The 7412-nt window shown below is 36.8% G+C and overlaps 1 pseudogene; it reads right to left on the reverse strand.

Moving 5' to 3' along the window:
* Positions 1-1111: 1111 nt before the first annotated feature.
* LOC106319887 lies at positions 1112-4237 on the reverse strand (annotated as a pseudogene).
* Between the last annotated feature and the right edge of the window lie 3175 nt (positions 4238-7412).

Here is a 7412-nt window from a genome sequence, read left to right on the forward strand (position 1 = left end):
CAAACAGTTGAATATCTCAAGAAAGAGTTTGAGATGAAAGATCTTGGAAAAAAAAGTTTTGTTTGGGATTACAGCTTGAGTACATTAATAATGAAATCCTTGTGCATCAAATAGTATATACAGAAAATGGTACTCAAGAGATTTAATATGGACCAGTCTCACCCATTATCTAGTACATGGGCGTGAGATCACTTGTTTTGGACACTGATACATTCAGTCCAAAGGTGGACGATAAAGAAGTCCATTTAGTCCTGAGATGGACGAGGCAGAAGTCTTGTTTTAGACACTGATCTGATTGGTCCATAAGAAGGCCGATGAAGAAGCCTTTGATTTTGGTTTATTTTATACTAACCAGCCCAAAGAGGGGTTATTTGGTTTTGTTGATTTGTTTTCAGACAGGTTATGTTTTACACATGGTTGTACACACATATCACAGCAACATCATCCAAGATTTCGTGTGTGTATTTGAGGTCGATGACTCAATATGTTCGATCAGATTGTGGCATGGCCGATGATAAAGAAGAATCAACTATCATGTTCGAGGACGAAGCATATTATGCCCAAGATCTTCATCACCCACGGATTGCAGAAAATTGGAGAGTTCCAAGGGACCTTCAGTAATGTCCAAATCAGGGGGAGTAATGTGTGTTGTACTCTTTTTCCTTCACCATGGTTTTGTCCCAATTTGGTTTTCCTGGTAAGGTTTTAATGAGACAACATTAAAGCACATTAAAAGCTCTAAATGATTATGGTATCCAAGGAAGAGTGTTATGACCCAGATTGTGGATGACTCATAACCAAGAGATTATTATTTGTACTATTTCTATTTATTTATGACGGTGTAATCTTCTATATAAAAAACCTTTATTTTATGAATACACTTTTTGTTTACTTTCACTTTTGTTATATTTTTAACGCAAATCGGCTCAAATGAGAATACACTCAAAATACCCATAAACTTGGATTATAAACCGGTTAGGGCTGACAATAAGAAAAGCCGGTTAAGTAGACTAACATTAGCGATTAACACAGGGCTTTATGGTTTCTTAGGGTTCAGGTGACCGGAACCAGAACAGAGTCACACTACACAATACCATGGTCTAAAAGGCGCTAAGCCATACATATGTTTGTTATTATTAGCAGATAGATAGATATAGACATAGAGACTGGGCACATTCAGCAGAGGTTGGTTTCGAAGTTGAGACAGATGCCCATACTGAACAGCTCCTGATACAGAAGCTTAGCTCCATACGGCACGTTCACCATCACCACATAGTCCGGAGACTCGCACAGCCTGCAGTACGGTCCTCTGATCCTTCTTTCACTGCTTGCACCCCTCTCGATCACATTCGCTACGCTGTTACAGTTCTTGCAGATGTGCATCTGTGAAGAGTCACTCAGCGTGAACAGACGCTCGTGCAAGTTCGCTGATGCACCGTGCGCAATCAGGCAGTCTCGCTCCATCTCTCCGAACTTGATTTCGCCAAACCTCTTCATGTCTGCAACTGGCTGGCGCGTGAGAGGGTGAACTGGTCCGGTGTTCCTGAACTTCACTTTGTCCTCTGACATGTGGATGAGTCGCTGGTAGAAATTTGGGCCCATGAAGATGAGTGAACGCATCATCTCTCCTGTTCTTCCATTGTAGACCCTTTCGTTTCTCCATCTTGAAAAGCCAACCCTAACCACAGACAAGTATTTACAATCCGTAATCAATCAGGTGTCAAGAGAATCAACAATAATCTATGAAACATGTTCGTTCAATGAATCATCACATAATCAACAAGACAAATGACTCTCAGCCTCAACAGTCAACCCTCTTAACAATTATTCTGGTTCATTGCTTTTGACCCATTTTTGTGTACTCTCTAGAGGTTTTTCAGACACAAACTATATAAAAGAAAGAACCAAAATAGACCAGTGTCACGCTAGCTTTTAAGTCTCCTTAAACAAAACCAATCACTATGAGATGTTTCAATCTTATACGGTACTCAAATTAGCAGTCATTTGAACTTTTAGGTATCATGTAAACAATAGCCAAGTACAAACGTTTTAAACCAGACACGAATCACTATTCTATTATCATGCCTTTTTACTCCCTAGGAATCAAACGTCGAGCAGATATATAGCATACCTATTGACCTCTACTCATTGTAGCATCATCCCCTGTATCTTTTCTCAATGTTTTGTATACAGTGCTTGACCAAATGTCAGTGTGAAGAAGGTACCTGTGAAGCTGGTCGGTTATGTCATCGACACTGGGAGTGGAGAAAGGAGTGGCATGGCGTATCAATTTGGAGTATGCATCAGACTTACCCTTCTTCTTTTGCATAGGACAAGCTATTCCTTTGGAGAGAGCAGCCTCCCAGAGTTGGCCCGGTGTTTGCCGAGAAGGGAATGCATGCGGGTTGATCACGATATCAGGAACTATGCCTTGATTCGTGAAAGCAAAATTCTCCTGCTCCTCTATATAGCCTAAAACACCCTTCTGACCATGCATACTGGAGAATTTATCTCCAAGACATGGAGAACGAACCTGCAAGTTGGAAAATATAGATCAGTGGAAACGCTATATTAGCTCAAAGGTATGAGTTAGCTGAAAGACAGCTTACTAAGGTACGATCTGGAACTTACCTGTCTCAGAGAAACAGCAGCATAATTCTTCCCATCATCATTAGATGATAACACCACTTTCTGCACTATCGCTCTCTCAGTGTGCTTCAGTTTCACGCTGTGATCAGTCCCAGACTCGGTGCATCTGCCAATGACGATATCACCACTGTGCATGTTAGCACCAACAAAAGGGAACCCATCATCATCCAGGCTGTCTACTCTGCCGATTTTTCTGTGGGTCTTTCCAAACTGAACAACCTCATCCATCTTTTTACTCTTCTCCGAGTCTTTACTGTCAACATCAGCTTTATAGCTCCTGATCTGTTCTGAACGGAACATACCACGTTCCAGCGAAGCCTTGTTCATCACAATGGAGTCCTCCTGGTTGAACCCGAGATGAACATTCACAGCAACAATTGCGTTCTGTACATTGAACAACACATCCTTCTGAAGACATTCTGACGCCATTGTCTTGAAAAGTGGCTTCTGTGGATAGAACAGCTGCTGGGACAGGGTATCACAGCGGATGTTAGGGTTCGTTGAGGAGAACCCAATGGCTTGCTGGCAATGCTTCTGGGACTGGTAGAGAACTCTTCTACCATGATCATGATTCGCAAATGGGACAATTGCACAGCTCACACCCAGTAGGAAGGACAGGTCCAATTCGCAATGAGTGTAACTCTTCTGCTCTTTCAGAAGCTGTTTGGTTCCCCATGCGGTGGTAGTCTTCTTCTTCCTCAATCCCGATCAGCTCGAGAATCCCTTGGTCAAGAAGATGCTCAAAGGTGTACTTCGATGGTTTACTTTGCTTCAACTTGTGGAGATTTTCCACAGCCATGACGGGATCGTACCTCCTTGTAATCTTTATCTCGCTTGATTTCCATCTGCAAAGAGTGACATACTGACGTTTGTAAAGTGTACCAAGATCCAAGGTAAATACAAGATATCAAAATAACACAAAACTTTGTTAAAAACAGAAGATACCTGACGAGGTAATTCACTTTGTTAAAAACAGAAGATGCCTTTAAACTATGCAACAAAGTCGTCAGCATCGGAACATACTCCAACCCAGTCTCCATTAAGAAGAACTTTGTCTTTCCCGTACAGTGGTGTACTGGTATCGTCCACCAGCTCTTCTATTCCACTATCGAAGAGCTTTTCCACTACAGGCTCCATAATTTGAGTGCTAACAACTCCCAAGGAGGGACAGGTTCTTCACAAGACCACAATTTTCACCATCTGGGGTTGACAAAAAGCATACTCTGCCCCAGTGAGAGGGATGCCTGTTGCAAACATTATAAAACAATGCAGTCACATTTCAGTTCTTTAAAATCCAAAAACAGCTTGGCAATGTTTTCCAGAGTATAAATAGACAGTATTAGAACGACATAAAGCAAAAAACGTTGTCAGCAGTTTGGACAAATAGGTGCAATGCATATTATGTGAAGAACGCACAATCCAACCACTAAGCCATACACTAAAATAGTTCAGATACAATCCCATGACAGCAGAAATGGAAATATTTGGTGTAACTCACCTTCTCAGCTCCTTTTATCACAAAGTATCCACCCTGGTCAAATGCACACTCCCCCTTCTCCGTTGAGTTGCAAAGCACAGACTTCACCATCACGGGTATCCTACCAATTGGGATGTCCTGCGTCTTCTTAGGCAATATCTGCTTCTCCACATATTCGTCTTGTCCCGTCTTGAACTTGCCTCTTTTAACAACTTTCTTAACGAACACTTGGTGAATTTATAAAGGGAAGAGTCAGCTACACAACAAAATAACCAGTAATATGAACAAGATACAATGGCAAGCAAACCAGAAACTTCATCAAAATTTTGACAAATAAGAACCATTGCATACATGCATAGTCATAGATCACACAATGTAAGCAGCACGTGAGGGAGATGGAGTAAAACTAAGTGTATATAAGAATACATTGTAAACGCCACGTGGATGATAAGAGAAAAGTACAAATGTATTTTCGTTCCTACAAGCCAAGTTCAAGAACTCCATCTTGCACTTTGTACGTGGATGTATTCGATCTTTTGATTTTCCCTGAAACAGTCTCTTTTTTTATTACACACTGACCAAAATCACCGGATGTTTCCCGATCACAACCACTTCAACTATAACTAATCCTCTCCGGCACACGCATTATTACTTATGTGCTTATCAACACAAAAACAGTTATTGCTTTGATCGCAACCTGGCGCTTTGTCTTTACCATCGTATAGGTCTGACGTTGAATTAATTACCAAATATTTTTGTATCCATTCTTAGCTCATGGTATCGATGCTTAGCTCGTCTTGGATTCATAAGACCATAAGACCATAAGACCATGATTAACCCGGGGTTCTTAGCGGAACTTAAAAAACTGTTTCTTAACTTTTAACTAAAAAAGCTAAAAACCGGTTCTTAAAGTCCTTATTTAAGAACCGTTTTTTAGCTTTTTTGGTTAAAAGTTAAGAAACAGTTTCTTAACTTCCGTTAACTAAGAACCCCGGTTAATCATGGGCCCACGCGTACTGTACTAGCTAGGGAAGATAATTTGTTGTTGTTGTTGGATTCATATCTTTTAGCCTTTTGAAAACTACGAGTAAACATGTACATCTATATTATTAAAAGAGAAGTACCCATTTGAAAATGTTCTTACTTCATTAATTAAACTCTTTTTTTTTTGCTTGTCTTCTTCAGTTGCATTTATGAAATATCATAAAACGAATAAAACTGCCTAATTTATTACTTGTCTTTTCAGTTACATTAATGAAATATGCTTAAATGAATTTGGACGAATAAAACGAATAAAACTGCCTATTTTATTGTTTGTCTTTTTCAGTTACCTTAAAGAAATATCCTTAAATAAATTTGGACATAATGTCATTTAATCAACCAAAAAAACTCATGAGTTATCCTTCCGTGCATAATTTTAATAATGGAGATTTTTAAAAACGTGCATCATTAAAATGTTACCTAAAACATGCATCACTAATATATAACATGCATCAATAAAACTAGAATTTGACTCACAATTGTACGGATATTATTTTCAATTCATTAAATTTAAAAGTAATTATTTATTCAAAAAATATTTAAGAATGGCTATGGTTTTAAAAATTATATGGTATTATTTGCTCATAACTCATTTGTCATTTGATAAATTGTTAGAAAGAAAATTTTAGCATAATATAACTCAGTTGTCATTTGCTAAATTTATGGTTTTTATTTATATTTTTTATTATTTAATTATAATATTTTCATTTTATATTTGAAAGATAAATGAATTTTATTTCAAACAATATTTTTGTAAATGTATTTTTTTTTAAAAAATAATCAATTTTAATTGTTATTATCATTGAATATAATTATTTTTGACATAATTTGAGTTTTCGTTTACGTCAAAACTTATCATATTTTAGGATAATTTTAATTTAAAATGTAATTTTCATATTTTTCAAACAAATTCTAAAAATATTTTTCAAATATTTTGTTATAATTGTTTTAAAAATATTGAGTTGCATTTCAAATAAAAAGGTAAAGATATTAAAAATATTCTAATGAAAATATGTAAAATGTAATATAGTTTTAAGGAAATGATCAAAATAAAAAAAAATTACACATAAAAAAATCATGATTTTTGTTAATTGGGCAGATCATTATTTATATGATATCGCACACGAAAGAAAAATTTCTGTTTTTACAATTATCTAATTAACTCTATATACTCATTTTTTTATATTTTGTATTATGATATCACACATTCGTAAATAGTTTAAGATGCAAAAAAAAAATATTTACTTAATGAATATAATATGAACGAATATTACAAATACATCATTTAATAAAATAAATAATTAAAAACTAAAAATTCATATCCGCGCTGACAGAGTATTGTTCTCATTAATTATCAAAATCTGTACACAAGTGACATCTCATAATTAGACATTAACCGATCGAGCCTAAACCAAGAAAGTAAACCAGCTATACAAAGTGGCACAAAAATCTTTTCTTGATTTTGCGCTGTTGTTTGCGTCTTTTCTTTTCTTGTGGAGTGCTTATTCAAAAGCTAAGCCTCAAACATTATTAAATCTATTTGGTATTATCCTTTAATCAAAAAGAGGTCGACAATGAGTCAATGACAAAGCCTAATCATATATTCATATCCCATATTAAGCACCGTAAAAATACCTATTTTTGTCTCTATGTTATAAATCATGGAGTGAGTTGCCATTAACCAGGCCCGGTCCAAGACCGGATCAATACCTAGAAGATAGAGGCACGACCGAAGCCTAGAGAGAGGAGAGAGAGAGCCGACTTCAGGAGATAGAAAGACGGCCACAAAGCTTAGAAAAAAGGAAACTCTTTCCTTTTCTTAGTAGATGTAATCTTTCCATTATTATGTTTTAATAGTTTTCCTATTTCCTGTTGGATTAGGATATGTACACTTTACTTTTCTCTTTATCTTGTAATCCTTATATAAAGGAACCCCTATTGTTCATTAATAATAACACAGAAATATTCAGTCTCAAAACTCTCTAATTACAACACGTTATCAGCACGATAGACTCCAAAACCCTGAGACAAAACCTAACCTAAAATCCGTCACACATAAACCTTAAAACAGGTGTAACTTAAAATTGATCTATCTCTCAAACCCCGAGGAACCAGACGACGAGCCACATATCAAACTGAAGCTCTTGACGAGACGAATCCATCAGCTGAAACCGTTCGTCGATCCGAACTCAGACGCGCCCATACTCGCAGAAACAATACTCGGCGCCGTCTTGGTCTTTTGGAA

Source organism: Brassica oleracea, unplaced genomic scaffold, assembly GCF_000695525.1.
Source record: "Brassica oleracea var. oleracea cultivar TO1000 unplaced genomic scaffold, BOL UnpScaffold00679, whole genome shotgun sequence".
In the NCBI taxonomy this organism is placed as follows: domain Eukaryota; kingdom Viridiplantae; phylum Streptophyta; class Magnoliopsida; order Brassicales; family Brassicaceae; genus Brassica; species Brassica oleracea.